Below are 18,633 nucleotides of genomic sequence, written 5' to 3'. Positions count from 1 at the left end.
ATCACACAATTTAAGAAGGATATTGCCAAGCTGCAATGTGCTCAAAGGAGGGCAACCAAGATGATTATGTCTTATGAGGAACGGTTGAGGGAATAGGGTATGTTTAGCCTGGATAAGAAAACAAGCTTGCTCCATCTCCCATGTGACAGCCCTTTAGATATTTGACGTTGGCTATCATATCTCCTGTATTATATCTCCTCTATTATATCCCTACCCAGGGAAAGTTCAACATATGTACCCAACTTACTGGATGTGAAACCAAAAGACCTGCTTGCCGAACAAGATAAAACAGAAATAAAACCAGCTAACTCCCACCCACCCCAGCCTCTCAATTCCTAGCTGCAGAAGTTTCCTGTTTACATGTCTGCATGATCGATGCCTTTCGCAATGCACAGCTAGGAGAAAGAGATCTTGAGATCATTAGATAGTTCACTAGTGTATTACTCAGCGAATGAGAGTTGCTCCACAGGTTTTCTGGGGTGATTGCTTTCTCCTTCCAAGGTTAGATGGAAAAGATTAGATTTGCTTGTTAAAAGGACTCCACTTTTTCACATCTGCACACAGCCAAAGAAGGATAAAGTGACCAATATCTGCAGAAAATTTCCTCCAAAGAAGCTCCTAGTTTGTAAACTGTCTTATAGCCCCTGGGTTGCTTTGCTCAGTCAGTTTGGACCTCTTTATCTTCTCTGTCTGCATAGGAAAGGACCAGCACCCAGAGCACATGCTTAACACATGTTACTAAAAACATAATTGGATAGCATGAAATGGGAAGGATCCCCCTCTGGGACCCTGGAGAGCCATTGCCAGTCAACATGAACCAGTGACGGGGAGCTTCAAGGCTGTTGATATAATGTGCCCCTCTAGGTCTTTCCCTCTGACTCTTGAGACTCTCCCCAGATGTCAGGGACCGTGTTGAGGAGGGCTGCACTGAGGAGGAATGGTGGGAGCCACCCCCTCCCCCTTATCCTGAATCTTCCCAGGAGCAGGAAGACAGTATAGATTCGGAACAGTGGTTTGCAGAGGGGCATAGTTCAGAAGGCAGAAGCTGGGAAATACTGGATAGGGGAAAGCTAGGAGAAGAAACACTGGAAGAGAGAGGGTTAAGAGATTCACAGTCTCTGGACAGCATTCCTCCGCCCAGCCCACGGTCGAGAAAAGCTCAGAAAGTGTCAGAACAGAAAGCACAGAGAGTATAAATTACAATCAAATCAGATTACAAACATAGGAGCGACATAGACTAATAGGGACGGAGGGAGTGTGAGCCTTAATTGGGAGCATCGCCATTCTGGGTAGACACTTTCTTTTGTCTTCGCTGTGTTTATTAAAGAAACTAACTGGTAAGAATTCATTTCGTTTGATCTGCACATTTACGGCCATGGGGGAGGAAGCAGATTATTATTATTATTATTATTATTTATTATTATTATTAGTTATTATTATTATTATTAGTTATTATTATTATTAGTTATTATTATTATTATTAGTTATTATTATTATTATTATTATTATTATTTTGTTGTTGTTGTTGTTGTTGTTATTATTATTATTATTGCCTGGCTGGAATGTGTCCTTGAATTCTGAGAATGCTTCTTGCCTGTTTGGACGGAGGATAGAGAGGGGTGTGTGCAGAAACTAGGCTTCTGTACAGGGTTGAAAAAACACATTTGTTGTTCTGCCCATTTTGCCTCTGACTTTTCCTACCTCTGGCTTGTGACCCACAAGGAGGTTGTCCAGAAGGGAATGTGGCTCTTAGTTTGAACAAAAGGGGTTCCCACCCCTGGAATAGTCAACACTAGGCTAGACAGACCCAGCATGAAGGTCATATGTAAAACCACATCCTGTCACAATTCAGTGTAACCAAGAAATACAACCCAGTCAGGACAGGACATGCATATTTGCTGGCTTGATACTCAACAGGGGCAGGGAGAGGGTTTAGCCCCATCCCAGTGGAGTCCCCGAATGCAACCATTCATATCAATATTCATATCCAACGGTGTGTGCATTTTGTTAAATAAATAAAATAAATGAAAATAAATGAAAATTGCTTGTTACCTTAGGGAGAAAAGTTAAGAACTGGAGCAGAGAGGGCCAAACCTGCCCTGTGCCCTTGATACTAAGTGGTCTGGCCTTCACTGAGGGGAATTTTGTCGGGGACAGAGATGTGTCTCTGTGCGCAGAGCATATAGGGAACTATGCCCCTCTGCAAACCACTGTTCCGAATCTATACTGTCTTCCTGCTCCTGGGAAGATTCAGGATAAGGGGGAGGGGGTGGCTCCCACCATTCCTCCTCAGTGCAGCCCTCCTCAACACGGTCCCTGACATCTGGGGAGAGTCTCAAGAGTCAGAGGGAAAGACCTAGAGGGGCACATTATATCAACAGCCTTGAAGCTCCCCGTCACTGGTTCATGTTGACTGGCAATGGCTCTCCAGGGTCCCAGAGGGGGATCCTTCCCATTTCATGCTATCCAATTATGTATAACCAGTGTTACTGTTCTAGAAAAAGAGGAACCAGAACTCACCATGAATGCCTTCCCTTGTTCTCTTAGAATGGCAATGGCACGCAGCTGAGAGGGGCCAGAACTGAGTTCTGGCTAAAAAAAGGCCCTGGTTGTTGTTGTTATCATTTGGCTTCCTCTTCCCCAAAAACAGAACTCAAAATGGCCCCCTCTTTGGATAGCTTGAATGTAGCCTATTGTATAAAGGCAAGTCTGCTGCTCCACCCCCTGCTTTCTTCAGGCCACAACCATCGTTGCTGGATGGCCCCCAGAAGGCTGCATGAGAGAATGTGGCCCCTGGACTCTTAAAAGATTGCCCAACCCTTTATTACGGAGTAGGAATTAATGTAGGGACACCATGGTTAGCAGCAGACTCCTGTCTTTAGCTGGGTTTCCCCAGCCACTCTGGGCGGCTCCCAAGAGAATATTAAAAACACGATAAAACATCAAACTTTAAAAACTTTCCTCAACAGGGCTGCCTTCAGATGTCTTCTAAAAGTCATCGCTGACATCTGATGGGAGGGTGTTACACAGGACGAGCGCAACTACCGAGAAGGCCCTCTGCCTGGGCCTTGAATTAAGCAGGTCTCTTACATAAGTCTCTCTCTTTCCCATATCATTTTTATCTAAAAATATTTCAAAGCATTTATCATCATACACATATTTTTGACGTACAAAGTTTCTTCTGGGCTTCCCACTCCTCCTTTTCTGATGTTTGCTTTCTGCTCCTTTTTATTAGTTGTTTTATAACACATATATTTTTATTGTGCAAAACCCATTACTGTTAAATCTTTCAATAATATGCTGCTTATATTTCAAATCCTGCCAGTGACAACATATATGAGTGATACCATACATAAGTCTCATTGCAGGGAACACAAGCTGCGCACAAGCACACAAGTATCTCGTGTTTCTAGGCTCAAAAGACAACGCCCTTCCACCTGCCAAAAATCATTTTATTTCCAGAAAATAGCCAGCCAAACCAACAATCCTATGTGCAGTCACTTTGGAGTGAGCCCATTGAGCTCAAGAGAGCATTTCAGTGGAACTCACAAAGAATTAGGCTACGTTATCAACACTGCACTCAGGGCCGTCTTACCCATAGGCACTAGGGGTGCGGGGCACCCGGGCATGGGCTCTCAGGGGCACCAGGCTGAGAGTCCAGGGCCTGAGAGTTGAGTCTGGGGAAGAGCCCACCCACTGGTCGGAGTGCATTGACGGGCTCTTCTGCTGCAGGTGGCTCTGTGCTGTGAGTTTGGGGGCGACTGAGCCAGCAAGACGCTGAGGCGGCCGGCCGGCTCCACTCTCCTGTGCACCTGGGAGTGGGCAACCTGAGGGGGGGGGGCACTTGGCAGATCTTTGCACCCCAGCGCCTCAAATACTTAAGACAGCCCTGACTGCACTCTGTACAAGTCTGCAGCCATAACTTTGAGCAAATGCGACAGTGTCAGCAATGATAAGGAATAGGGCCAGTGGGGGTGGAAATGAAGTTCATCTTGATAAAAGAGGAGCAGTTGCAAGGTCAGCTGCGGAAAGCAATGCTTCTGCGTTAGTAGATGGCAGCTACCATTTTGGGAACATTTAAGAACTTGGATAGCACTTCCCCAGCGAACCTCTGCAGTGGCCCAAGTAATGGCAGAAGAGCAACCCTATTCTAGTGTTGGCATTTACTGTAGAGTGGGGTGGGGAGCTGCGGTTGAACTCCAACTCCCATCAGCTCCAGTCAGTGTGACCAGTGGTCAGGGATGACGGGAGTTGGAGTCCAATCACAGCTGGAGGACCACTTCTTGCCCATCCCTCTGGTAGAGCAAGCAGAAGAAATTAACAGAAGAAGAAAGAACCACAAAACCTTAAGTTTCCAGACTCTGACTTGCCTACAAAGGCATCCCACTCAGTTAGATGGATGCAGCAGAAAAGAGGCCAAGGATGATAACTCCAGTAGTCCTACCAGCTACTAGTAGTCCTGCTCCTGCTACCTACCTTGATCCAGCAAGGCTTTTCCTACAATGGCATAATAATAATAATAATAATAATAATAATAATAATAATAATATGCTCCACCCATCTGCCTGGGTTTCCCAAGCCACTCTGGGCAGCTCCCAACAGAATATTAAAAATGCAATAAAACACCAAACATTAAAAGCTTCCCTAAACAGGGCTGCCTTCAGATGTCTTCTAAAAGTCAGATATTTATTTATTTCCTTGGCATCTGCTGGGAGGGCGTTCCACAAGGTGGGCGCCACTACTGAGAAGGCCTTCTGCCTGGTTCCCTGTAACCTCATTTCTTGCAGTGAGGGAACCGCCAGAAGCCCCTCAGAGATGGACCTCAGTGTCTGGGCTGAATGATGGGGGTGGAGACGCTCCTTCAGGTATACTGGACCAAGGCCGTTTAGGGCTTTAAAGGTCAGCACCAACACTTTGAATTGTGCTCAGAAATGTACTGGGAGCCAATGTAGGTCTTTCAGGACCGGTGTTATGTGGCCTCAGCATGCACTCCCCCCCCCCCGCCGCTATTGTTTGACGCATTTTGCAGTGGCAACAGAGGTCACTTCCTCTGGCTGGCTAACAGCACTCAACTGGAATCTCTGCCCCTCTCAACACAGCAATAATTGACACTTCTGCCTGTCACCTCACAACAAAGTGTTTTTTTCTCTCCATCAACAAAGTTCTTCATGCCTTGTCAGTTAGAAATGAGTTTGTATTGACATAGGACATGACATGTTGAATGCTGTATTTACCATCTTGCATGCTCTCTGGGTGATTTGGAAGGTCGGGGCCACGTGTAAAAAACGGGGCAGTTTTCTGTTCTGTTACGACCTTCCTCCATAAAGTCAAATGCCTCCACCAGATTCAAAGGATAAAACAACATCGGAACCTGAACTCAAGAGTCTTTATACCCCACAAATGTCTCTGGGTGAAATATCCTTTATCATCTTTCTTTCTGTCTATCCCTGTTTGCCATATTATGGGAATAGGTCAGTAGGTTAGTGGTAGAGCAGTTGTTTCACATGCAGATAGTCTCAGCCTCAATCCATGGCATCTCCAGGGAGCATTGGGGACCACTCCAGATGTCCTTTTTATTGTGCATTCATGACAATTTGTTCCAGTGGTGTAGCATTGGTTGCTGGTGCCTGGGGCAGGCGGGCATGTGTGGGAGGGAGGTGGAGACACCAGTCCATCCCTCACTGGCCCTCACTGCCAATGCCACTAGAGCAACCCCACCCTCACCAGAGCAAAGCGGGGTCATGCTGAGCCGCCTGCCAGCCTGCGCATAGGGGAGCCCGGCTGGCCAACGCAGAACTTGGATGGCAGAGAATAGCACTGGGCCCGGCCATGCAGGGATGGCCTGCTTCACATCTCCTCAAAAATTGTGTGCCTGGGGCCCTGCCCCTGATTTGTTTTTATAATGCTATCAGGCCAGTCCAATACCATCCTGTTTGCGCTTGCAGAGGTTTTGGGCCAATCACACTGGGGAACTTTGCGCAGCAATTTGGGGCAGGCATGGGTTACGGAGAAGAAAAGGAAGTCCTGTTGCATAAGCTGAAACGAATTGGATGCAACTCAGTGTTTAGTATTTTTTACAACCTGTTTTTCCTTTTAAAAAAGAAAACGTATACTGTTTAATTTTCCAGCAGCCATCTTAGAACATGTTATAAACACTTACACAAGGGAAATATAAAATGAGATCCCCCCCCCTTACAAAAAAATCAAATTAGGATATTTTTCTGGTGTGTTTCAGCTGTAGTTTTTAGATGCAATGCACCCAGTCATCTTCCTCTTCTACATTTTCGGGTCTCTAGGGGCCAAAGCAGAAGATCCAGGCTGTTGAACTTGTTAAGTTGTGGGTGAACATATCAGACGACACAGCGATTCTTCAAACAGCTCTTGATTATTCACAGCCCAGAACAGAACTGAACTGAAGGGTTCAGCCAGCCTGCTTATATAGAGCTCCACTACAATGCAACAGTAACCATTTTCTGTAACTATCCAATCACTGAATGTCACTTTCGATCCCTTATTTGCATGTGTGGACCTGAACTCTCTGCAGTATCCCCCTGCTGGCCCAGGGTGAGAACTTCAGTACATAACAGAACTTATTTTCTTGATGGTACGTTACTGACTAACATTATATACATGTCTTTTCTCATCAAGTAACAATACACAGAGGAAGAAAATGAACAGGAGGGAGATATGAGAGAGAAAAAGATGCTTCCCCCCCATAATCGCTTTATAAAATCAACTATTGTTTACCAGAGAAGCAGAAATGCATGCAGCAGGACAATATGGTAGAGTCCTGAGGTGATAGAATGGACTGTACAACTTAAAAAAACACCATGGGAGAACATTTGAAAACTTGATCCTTTAGCTGCAGTTTGAAGCGGTACTGTCCATTCTTTCCTCTCAGGACTCTGGCATCTCATTCTGCTTCAATAAAAAACTTCATTCCGTATCATAATCAAACTGCCTCTTTAAGTTTTCCCTTTAGCCACAAGAAACAAGCACAGGCAGAACCAATACACAGTGAGAACTTGAATGACTTGATTTTTCAAACCAACACTTGGACCAGCTTTAAAGCGGCCTGGGAATGAGCATGGCAGCAATTACGATTCTGTGGTGTAATTTATGAATGGGAAACAGCCACCATCCACAGTGGACACATTGAAATATAAATGTGCCTCTGTTGTGCCTCTGTGTTGCAGATGCTCAGAAATATGATTAAAAAAATAAATAAAGAAAACATCACATGTTGCCTCAGGGCTACTTCGTTTATTACCTAATTGTCACTATTGTTTGGTTTCATTTTGCTCATTGAGACGCAGCAGTTCAGTGCTAATGGCATAGTAAATTGCTGGCTGATGAGGTCCCCCAGATTTGTTCCGTCCCCCCCGTTCAATGTATATTTTCAAGAAGAAGAAAATGTATATTTTCAAGAAGAAGAAAAAGAAAAGTGAAGGAAGTTGATGACAGGATCCATATTCTTGGCCTTCAGAATGCCTTAGTTTTTCACATAATTGGGCCTGACCCACATGTTGGGCAGGTGGGACGTTTGTCCAATATTCTAGTCCTATAAGGGGTGTTGTGTGGCCAGCTGTCAGCGGGCTCCTTCAGACGATCTGTTTATTGAGGATTTGCTTGCAGAAAGCTTATGCAGCAGAGGTTAGACTATGGCCCATCCGTATTGTGTATTTGTTCTGATTGGTTTGCTTCCAACAATCATAAAAAAAGCCAAAAATTTAAAGAATAATGTGCGATGCAAAATTCCTAAAATGCTCATCCAGCAAGACAGGGAAAAGGAATCAAAATGTCTTAGCCTGGTACCTAAAAACTGGCAACAATGGTGAAGGTACATTGACGCATTCCTCAAAACAGGAGACCCCCCCCCCCCGCCACACACAAATTGAATGTGTTCTGAGCCTCACACAGCAGCCCCATCAAAACGTCTTACTTCTGCTCAACAATTCTTCCACCTCCTTTTGTCTCCACAAATTTGACAAAACACGATCTTTCCCACTTGGCATTCAGCGGTGATATGTATGATTTTGAGCCATGCACAGTGCAAACGATATCCATTTCAGACACTTGGCATCAAGGACATTAGAGTGGAAATTATTTGTTATTTTAGGAAGAAAGGAAGGGGCGGACCTGGGAGAGATTATCTTGTGACTTGAAGCACAGTCCCGGCTGGGAGATAGTGGAGAGGCATGATCTGGGATAATCACTCATTCATTCACAAAAAGGCAGCTAGAGGTGGAACAAGGACAGAAGCTTACTTGCTTGATCTCCTGCAAAACAACATAGAATATGCGCAGAGATTGTAAAGCCAGTGATAAGCTGTTTTGCCAGGGTTCACAGAAGGTCTTTCACACATTTGGTGATCCTTGGCTTTGTAATTAACTTTACATGCATACCTACCACCAAGGCAAATGCTGGTTTAACCCCCAGTCTAGCATACCCTCCAACATTTATCCGATGAAAATAGAGACGTCCCATTCCATAATGATAATTTTACTGTTTATACCTCACACAACTTACTGGGTTGCCCCAGCCACTCTGGCCAGCTTCCAACATATATAAAAGCATAATAAAGCATTAAACGATGAAAAAACTTCCCTATACAGGATTGCCTTCAGATGGCTGGGGGGTCAGATAACTCCATACCCTCCAACATTTCTCCAATGAAAATAGGGACATCCTAAGGAAAAGGGGGAGATTTCAGGATCAAACCAGCAACCGGGACGGTGTCTGTAAATCAGGTACGTCCCTGGAAAATAGGGATACTTGGAGGGTCTGGTCTTGCTGCATTCCTTGCATACATCCAGCAGGCTGTCTATATTATTATTATTATTATTATTATTATTATTATTATTATTATTATTAGAAAAATTGCAACCACCAATATATCTTTGCAAACTGAAATAGCAAACATTTCAAAAGTTGCATTGTTTCTCTAGGAAATGATGTTGGGACTATTATTATTTCAGAGGGCCTTAGCACAACCCATTTGACCACTGCTACCATTGCCACGACACTCCTGCTTTTTTACGAACGCTGGGTGGTCACCCCACTGGGCGTGGTAGCCCAGACAGGGAAAAAAGGAGGCAGACTATGTTTAGGGCACCTTTTCTAGCCCCTCCCTCTTTTCGGGGTGAGCAGAGTGGATCCTAAAAAGGTCTGCTCAGCCATGGATACAGCTGCGGAGCTGCTCAACTGATTCAGAATGACTGAATCTGTATCCACCACCCATGTGCCGGTTCATGACTAGGGGCTTCCAGATTTCATCATCCTGTCCCCGTTACCATTTGCCGAGCGCCATGGGACTTTTGGGGTTCGGGATGGGTTTTTGGAAGACGCCTGTGCGTGAATTTGTTTTATGTTTGTAGATCAGTGCATGCTGACCAACGCACAGTCTCCACAGTAAGGCTCTGTTCCGATGGCATGAAGTAGTCACGACAAACCGGTAGATTCCTATCTGCTGCAGCCTTCATCCACCCTCACAGCTGTTGTAACACACCACTAGTTATCATCTGCCTGTTCTGCCGTTGAGGACTTCTTGGATCATTCTTTGTCTAGCTCCTTCCCTTTGACCTTACCGCCTTGGGTGACTCTGCTGGGAGCACGAGATTCCCGACGGCTTCGCTCACAAGGGTCATAGGAATGTGCAAGCCCACTCACCACGACAAGGAGACGATCCAGCCAGCGAGGCACTCCTGCACCTCCATTCATTCAGGACACAGCACTTTCCTCAGTGTGTCTGTGCCAGTTACGTTGCTGTGAGCACACCAGAGCTGCGAGACAAGCAATCAGAACAGCTTGCTCGCTGTGCCCGGGAACGGCACGTAGACCAGCTGCCACCCAACAACTGCTGAGCGACATCAACCATCAGGATCGAGGCACAAGGACAGCTTCTCAAGCTGCCAAATATGAGTCTAGAAATGAGCCCCTGTCACTAGAACAGTCATCAGCATTTTCTTGAAACTCGAAAGAGGTGTTTCTTTTCTCTTTTTTAACTTGTTGTCATTTCAGGTGTGAAGAAAATGTCATCATGCAAATCAGGCCAGCAGAGGCTGTGTGTAAGGAGTGTGTGTGCAGGAGCCAGGCCCTGTGACCAGTAGGGCTTTGTAGGACTGGGGCCTTCCTAGGTTTGTTTTGGAGAGGCAAGGTGCGGCCGCACAGGTGAGGCTGCTTGGTAACTCACTGCACCTGGTGGCAAGAGCCGGGAAGGGATATAAGGTCAGCATTTCCCTTCGGCTCTTTGCCACAGCAACATGTTTCCTGCCTTGCTGCGTTTGGCTTCTTGCTTCCTGATCCCCGGACATTGGCTTCCTGACTCCCTGCCTCTTGATCCTCGGACCCTTGACTTTGTGACTCCTTGCTTCCTGATCCTCGGACTCCTGGCTTCTGGACTCTTGTTCCTGCTCCCACCCCACCATCTTGCCCCCGGTTCTGATGTCCTCAGCCAGGACTTCAATCACCCGTAGACTGGACATTGACACTGAAGCACTGAGCCCAAAGTGGAGATCCAGACACATAGTGTGGCCTGACAGATGCCTGAGACTTCTTAGGAAATCCTTATTCCCCACCCAGAGCTACAATTCCCAGAGTGGTTTAACAGTCAATCCCTCTTCACAGGGATTGTGAGGGGAATAGGGGCCTCCTAACAACTCCCGACGGGACGCAGGTAGTGCTGTGGGTTAAATCACAGAGCCTAGGACTTGCCGATCAGAAGGTTGGCGGTTCAAATCCCCACGACGGGGTGAGCTCCCGTTGCTCGGTCCCTGCTCCTGCCAACCTAGCAGTTCAAAAGAACGTCAAAGTGCAAGTAGATAAATAGGTACCACTCCAGCAGGAAGGTAAACGGCGTTTCCGTGTGCTGCTTAGGTTCACCAGAAGCAGCTTAGTTATGCTGGCCACATGACCCAGAAGCTGTATGCTGGCTCCCTCGGCCAATAAAGCAAGATGAGCGCCGCAACCCCAGAGTTGGCCAGGACTGGACCTAATGGTCAGGGGTCCCTATACCTTTACCTTTAACAACTCCCGACACCCTCAACAAACTGCAGCTCCCAGAATTCTTTGAGGGAAGCCATGGTTGTTTATAGTGCTATCACAGTGCATGAAATGTATGTTGTAGCGGTGGCCTGGGACTCCACCTCTGCTGATGGCTAAGGATGATATTATGTCAGCAGCAAGGATCTTACAGGTGAGAGACCTTCATCCTGGTTTCGAGGTTCAGTATAAGGCATGTTTCTTTACTCCTGCGAATAAGCATTTTACCCCATTGCTCGCTAACGTGTGCTTTCTCTGCCTACCACCACCTGCCGGCTTCGATTAATACTTTATTTAAAACCGCGAGAGGTTATATTATTTCTAGAAGAAATGCAGAAACCAGAGAGCTTCCAAAATGAACCCGCAAACAAAAGAGAACATCTCTCATGATGCCAATTCATGTGAATGGGAGCTATATCATAGGAGAGATCTCTGCAGGCTGTTTTGCAATTCATACCCCTGGAAAAAAGAGCATTTTAAACAACAATTGGCTGGAACACATTGGGCTGCTTTGAAAATTAAACCCATATATATATTCAGCACCTTGAGACATGTTCTCTTTCATTTCAGAGTTCATTTCGGATGCTCTCCAGCTTTTGCATTTCTTGTTTTTTCCGGCAACAACCTTGAGAGTAATCTCCGCCTCCACGGAGATGCATGTCTTAAGTGAGTCTTCTTATTGCAAAGAGATTCTTCCATTAAACTATTGCTTTCCCCCCAGGCCCAGCCGTACACTGAAGTGGGATTTCACAAGAAACCCTTCATAAGCAGCTCTTTCCTCAGATGACTGTAGAGCACCTTTGAAAATATCACAGTCAGGGTTTCATCCCAGTTTATCTTTCCTTGGCATTGCCAAGGCTCCTTTAAATGGCTTTTTCTGTAAGCTTGCAGCTTTAAGGACCTCAGAACTGCTGACCAGCTTCCTGTGGCTTATCTAGACCCAAGTTCTCATATAAAAGCAGGTGGGGAAGCAAACCTGCTCCTTGACTGATTGCAGTTAGGAAGGGGGTGTCTATTAACTGGATGCTTCTCTATATTATCTATGTAGAAAACTGGGATGAGAGTGGGGACAAGACTAGGACAGAATCCTTCTTCCTGCTGTTGTTGTTGTTAGTCGTTTAGTTGTGTCCGACTCTTCGTGACCCCATGGACCAGAGCACGCCAGGCACTCCTGTCTTCCACAGCCTCCCGTGGTTTGGTCAAACTCATGCTGGTAGCTTCGAGAACACTGTCCAACCATCTTGTCCTCTGTCGTCCCCTTCTCCTTGTGCCCTCCATCTTTCCCAACATCAGGGTCTTTTCCAGGGAGTCTTCTCTTCTCATGAGGTGGCCAAAGTATTGGAGCCTCAGCTTCAGGATCTGTCCTTCCAGTGAGCACTCAGGGCTGATTTCCTTCAGAATGGAGAGGTTTGATCTTCTTGCAGTCCATGGGACTCTCAAGAGTCTCCTCCAGCACCATAATTCAAAAGCAGCAATTCTTCGGCGATCAGCCTTCTTGATGGTCCATCTCTCACTTCCATACATCACTACTGGGAAAACCATGGCTTTAACTATACAGACCTTCCTGCTGTATATGTGTAGAATTTTGTTGTGTGGAGGAGAATTCAATCATGGGAGCAGGGGTGGCTCTTTAAGGACGCGAGGTGAAGCCATTTGCCTCTGGCAGCAGATCTGACCCCTTTTCGCCCCTGCCAGTGCACCACTGCCAGCCTCACTGGGGCATTGTCCTTGCTGCTGCCACATTGCCACTGCCCTTGCCTCTGTGCCCCTGCTGCTGCTGAATTATGGCAGCAGCATGCACACAGTTGCAGGCGAGGGGGCAGTTGCCGTGGCAGGGTGGATGCAACAGCAGGGGCAGGGGCTCGGGTCTGCGTGGGGGGTGGGCATCATGGTGGGGCTGGTGTTGCGGCACTTTTTCTGCAGCAGTGGAACACCTCAGGCCAATCCTGCCTGGGAGCCGCCCATCCCTGCAGTCAGCAGTTGAAATTCACCAGGCACCAGGTGCATTTTGCACCAGGCTATCAGTCACTTAGCAACTGAATGATGCCCAGGATGGCACCTCACAGCTTCACCATCAGAAGGTGTATGCCTAGGGGATTTTTGGATCTTGCCTGTTTTCGCACACTAACAACACTTCCTGTAGAATTCTGCCCATCATATTCTATCTGCACAATCAGAATGAATTTCAGGAACTTAAACGTTGTATTGAAAAATCCGACTTTCGAGCTGTCTGGCCCCCAAATGGCAAGTAAGCACCCTGATTTGGCAACTGTAACCCTGGTTTAAGGAGCTATTTGGGTCCTAGCTTATATTATCTGAGTTTCTAACACTGCCTGCTGGCACAACCCACAAACGAGTTCCTCATTCAAAGTCCAGTTTAATTTGCAATAGGCTATCTGGTCCCCTGTGCTGAGTTCTGGCTTCCTAATGGCCAGCAGTCCAAGCTATGTCATTTTCTTCTTCCCCATTTTGTGAAACAGGCTCAATTGTACAGCATCATATCAAACACACAATCCTTTACTTAGAAGGTCTCATGATGCCATCAGTCCAACCTATCGGTGACTGTGATGGGTTGCCCTCCAGCTGCTCTAGTGTGTCCTGGCACCAGCCCAATGATAAGAGAACAAGGGAGGCATTCATGGTGAGTTCTGGCACCTCCCCCCCCCCCAGAAAATAGCACTGGAGAGGTGTATAAAATTATGCCAGCACCATCTTGGATGGCTTTAAAAGAGAATTAGACAAATTAATGGAGGATATGGCTATCTATGGGATGACAGCATCCCAAATGCTAAGTAATGGGTTTAAGCTCAAAAGGGCTCTAGAACTGTGATGTCATACATCTGAGCAAGGTTGCCAACTTGAGTAAAATTGGGGGGGGGGCAGATAAGCCCCACCCCAAATAATCACAAGATTATGTGCACACACCATTTGAATGGCAATGCTCATCAACCTGGGGGCCCCCTGCCCCCTCAAATACTTTATGGGGGGACGACCGAAGGGACCACAGCCCCTAGGAGTTGGCTCTTGTGCATCTGAGGCAGTCATGTCAGTTGATACAATTATGAACAGTCTTAAGGGTAAGAGCACCCAGTATATTCTGTTATGCTGCTGTCCGCCCCAGAGTTAGTCAGTCTGTAACGGTTTTCGTCTTAGACGCAAACCTATTAGTAACATAAGGAACCCCTACCTGTCTTGTGTATTTTAATCTGCAAGTGCAAGTACACTAAGTGTTATGTATATACCTTGGGTTACAGATGCTTCAGGTTGTGTTTTTTTCCAGGTTACGGATGCTCCGAAACCCGGAAGTACCGGAATGGGTTACTTCCAGGTTTCAGAGGTCGCACATGCGAAGAAGTGCTAAATCACACTTTGCGCATGCACAGAGGTGCTGAATCACAACCCGCACGTGTGCAGACGTGCTGCTGTGGGTTGCAACCCGAGCGTCCACTGTACTAAGCTTGGATCCTAGAACAATAGGCATGTAGGATCCCAGAATGCAACAACTGATTGGCTTGCAGGAAAAGACAATCAGGCTCCAGGAGGGAAGCAGAATCAGCCAATCAGGCGGGACTCATTGTGTAAATAATGTATATAAAAGCCTGAGGTTTGGGGGGGGGGCAATTCAATCGCTGTTTTACAAGCTGCAATAAAGAGCATGAAATCACTACAGGACTCTGAGTATATTTCACCAAGTAAAAGTTATTTGTCATTTAAACTTTAAAACCTTGTGTAGTTTTTATAGGAGGGGAAAGGGAACTAATTAAAAGGGTCCAACGACCTGGGCTCTCTTCCGCACAACTCTGTAAATTCTAATTGCCCCACTGTCAATGGGCATTTGCCATGATGACTATTCTTTCTCTCTCCATGGTCTCTGAATACTACCAGTTGCTGGAATTGAATATAGGGAGAGTGCTGCTGTGCTCTGTTCCTGTTTTCAGGCATCCCAAAGGCACGTGGTTGGCCATTATGACTAGACGGCAATTCTCATGTTCTTATAAGGCTCACTCTGGTTTCTCCACATGACTACAAACCAGCTTTGGCCAACCTGGTGCTCTCCAAATCTGGAAGGCACCTGGATGCTAAGGGCTTCCACAAGCCATCCCATTGTGTTCAGGTGCAGCCAATGTGGAAAATCGAAAACACTCTTTATTCTGTTGCAGGTTAACACTGAACCCCAGGATTGATTTTGGAAACTAGGAAAAACGCAACCCAGTGGCATCAGGAGTGGAAAAGTGCCTTTCTAAACAATAGCCCTGAATGATATCATTTCATAATGACGCCAACAAAATCAAGACGGAACATTTTGCTAAATAGATGCTATTTTTATTCTGTTCGGCTCCCCAGCCCAACGACCCATCATTGCTCGTATTTTATTGCTTCTCCATTTAGATGTCTCTGCCAGATGTTTATATTTTAGTTTGAGGCACTTTGTGAGCACCAGAGATACAAGGCAATGAACAACAAAAATCAACACTCTTTCCCCATGGTCTCGTAGGGCTTTGCTATTCTTTTCTTTCTTCCCCCCTCCGTTTCCCAGCTAGACGTTCTTGCAATCATTTGTACTGTGCTATTAGATGCGGTCTGGCATCGACATATTCTAGTTATTGGGAAATGTTACTTTCTGGAGCTTTTTAAGTGATCAGAGTGCTTTTGTTTCCAGTCTTTTTGCTGCTGCAACATCCTGTGTTCACAGCAGGTCTGTGTTTTGGGTCAAACACACTTCCCAATGGCAAATCTATATGTCTTTTCTTTTCTTTTGACACAGAAGAGGCCAGAACCAAAAGTCCGGAAGTTTGAGAAGTCTGGAGCAAAACAAATGAGGCTCACTTCTGTAGTTTCTAAAGTCCAGTTTTTCATGGAAACTGCATTGGTATTAGGGATCTGAGACAATTATTTCATCATCTCACAAGCTTTGAGTTGTAGGTCTGCCCTTCCTTACAGACAGCCATATAACCTAAAGGAACAACAGTTTACCCACTGGGACACGGACATACGAACCAGACTCTGCAAGACACCCAGATGCCAACTCAGCCTCTTCTCAAACATACTCAGATAACATTATTACTAGCCCAAATCACTTCAGACTTAGCATCAAAAGTTTATTCATTCATCTGCTCATCTTCCAAGGTAATATGTTATCAGGTCTAGCATGGGTGGGTACCCATGGGTGGCGTAGCATGGGTTTTCAGTGCCCGGGGCCAACATTCTGCCATCATTCTTCATGGCAACATTCTGTTGGGACACAGACTCGCACCTCCTTCCCGAAGCCTGGAAAGCGTTTTCCCAGCTTAGGAAAGAAGACACAATGCTCTGATGGGGTCCGAGAGCCCTCCCACAACCTCCCCCCCCCCCCGCAAAAGGTGGCGGTACTACATACTGTTCCGTAATGTCAAAAAAAGCACTATCGAGTACCTGCTTAACAAGCAGAAGGTTTCAATCCCCAGAATCTTCAGGAAGAAGAAGAAGAAGAAGAAGAAGAAGAAGAAGAAGAAGAAGAAGAAGAGTAGTAGTAGTAGTAGTTTGGATTTGATATCCTGCTTTATCACTACCCAAAGGAGTCTCAAAGAGGCTAACATTCTCCTTTCTCTTCCTCCCCCACAACAAACACTCTGTGAGGTGAGTGGGGCTGAGAGACTTCAAAGAAGTGTGACTGGCTCAAGGTCACCCAGCAGCTGCATGTGGAGGAGCGGGGAAGCGAACCCGGTTCACCAGATTACGAGTCTGCCGCTCTTAACCACTACACCACACTGGCTCACCGCACTGGTAGGGTTGGAAGACACCCTGGTCTTCTTCCCCATGGGCAGCCACTGCCAGTCAATGCAGATAATTCTGGCTTAGATGGACTCAGTGCTGTAACTCAGAGCAGGACAGCCTCCTATGTCCCTCTGACACCGGAGACCTACTACTGAGGAAAACATGAATCTAGCAGAGCTATATGGAAAGAAGGGGAAATTTCTGCATGTGAAATGCACAGGCCAAATGTAAGTAAACCAAACTTACCAAACGTGGTTTCTCCCCCTTGTGCTGGGGGAAGAGGGAAATTTTGGAAGGAACTTAGAAGGGCATATTTTAAAGGTCTAACAGCCTATGTTCCCGGAGCGGATGGGACAATGTTGCATGGAGGATGCTTACATTCCATAGGAGTATGATGTGTGTTGCATTGCAGCACTTGGATTGGGTAGGAAGGGAAGTGGTGGTGCTGTGGTTTGGGTTAGGAGTGCAGGTTAGAGGAACTTGGGTTCGGGCAAGTTTCCAAGAGGTAGGGATGGGTGGAGAAGGAGGCAGGGGGCAGGTTGACATTAGTTGTGTGACATGTTAGCAGGAGAAGGCAAGTGAAGTTAGGAAGGTGGGAACTGAATGTGGCAGGAGAGACTGGGTGAGACTGGATAGGGCAGATCTGGGCTGCAATTCACATACCCCAGCAACATCACTGCTGAAATCTGGCAGCTTATATTGATGAATATTGGCTGAAGCATTATTCACTCAATGGTATGTCACGGCATTTGCATATCTTTGGACGCCAGCACGGCTATTATGCAAAGTGGGATGGGATTGGAGAGAAGATATTGTTGCTGTGACTTAAACAGCCAAAATGTTATGAGAGTTTATGCAGCACTACAGGGTATGCTGAGGTGTGAATTGAATTCTGCTGCATGGTGTAAGCATTGACCAGCCTTATCGCTAATGCAAAATAATAATAATAATAAAGGGACAATTTATTTGCTTTACTAGGTACATTTCCTTGCATCAGGGAGTTCGTGAAATCTCTCCAAACAGGATAACAGGGAGAGAAATGGAAAGGAGCTAGAAACTCCTCTTTAAGTCCCGAGGGAACAAAACTTATCCATAGATGCTCCTGATGGGTCCATGGAGCTTCTTCCACCCTTGGCTTTCCAAGCACAGTTTTGCTGTTTTGGTATTAATATAGTATGGCACATATTGGAAATTTGCCATTGAAAATTAATAAAAACTATTTAACAAAATAATTGTCTATGCAAATGTATAAGCACAGGTGCAAAACTGGAAATAATTCAATTAGTGATACAATATATCTCACTGCAACCAGGAAGACTGTGACCAGGTGAGCTGTGAGCCTGCCGTCCCATTGTTAACAGATGACGGGCAACTTCAGCGTCACTCCTGCTCTTCCTTCATTGAGTTTCTGTCTCTTCAGGCCAGACTTGGATTGGACAGCCCTTCAAATAGAAGTCTCTATTTATAAACAGACAGCTGGATCGAGGCGGGTCGGGACTGCTGATTCTTTTAGATTTGTCATCAGCCTTCAACATGGCCGACCATGAACTTTAGGACCACTGCCTTGCCGACGTGGGGATTCAGGGCACAGTCTTGCAATGGCTGTGCTCTTTCCTTTCAGGTTGGGGACAGAGGGTGGCGCTAGGGGAGGAGTTGTCATCGTGATGCTTGGAAGCTGTGGCTGGATGGCTGTGTGGGAGCTGGTTGTAGTTAAATCCTTCGAAGACAGAGGTCCTATTGCTGGATTGGGATGACATGGGGTTGGGGGGGCCAGCTCCCATCTCTTAGTGCCAGCGCCTTCTGTTCTGGAATTTGGGGGTAACTTTCGAGGCCTCCCTC

The 18,633-nt window shown here is 46.3% G+C and overlaps 1 protein-coding gene across 6 annotated transcripts in view; it reads right to left on the bottom strand.

Moving 5' to 3' along the window:
- KCNMB2 (potassium calcium-activated channel subfamily M regulatory beta subunit 2) overlaps window positions 1-18,633 on the bottom strand; it is a 312,693-nt gene that overhangs the window by 32,428 nt on the left and 261,632 nt on the right. The window contains exon 1 of one of the 6 annotated variants that reach the window (XM_081862823.1): window positions 445-719. The exons of the other annotated variants lie outside the window; for them this stretch is intronic. The gene's annotated coding sequence lies outside the window, so the exon portion shown is untranslated. Of the gene's footprint in view, window positions 1-444; window positions 720-18,633 lie in introns of those variants that run through there. 6 annotated transcript variants of the gene reach the window in all.

The sequence above is a fragment of the Podarcis erhardii genome, assembly GCF_964252035.2.
Source record: "Podarcis erhardii genome assembly, chromosome: 5".
Lineage (NCBI taxonomy): Eukaryota > Metazoa > Chordata > Lepidosauria > Squamata > Lacertidae > Podarcis > Podarcis erhardii.
Note: the sequence above shows the minus strand (reverse complement) of the source record. Positions and strands in the feature narration are given on the sequence as shown.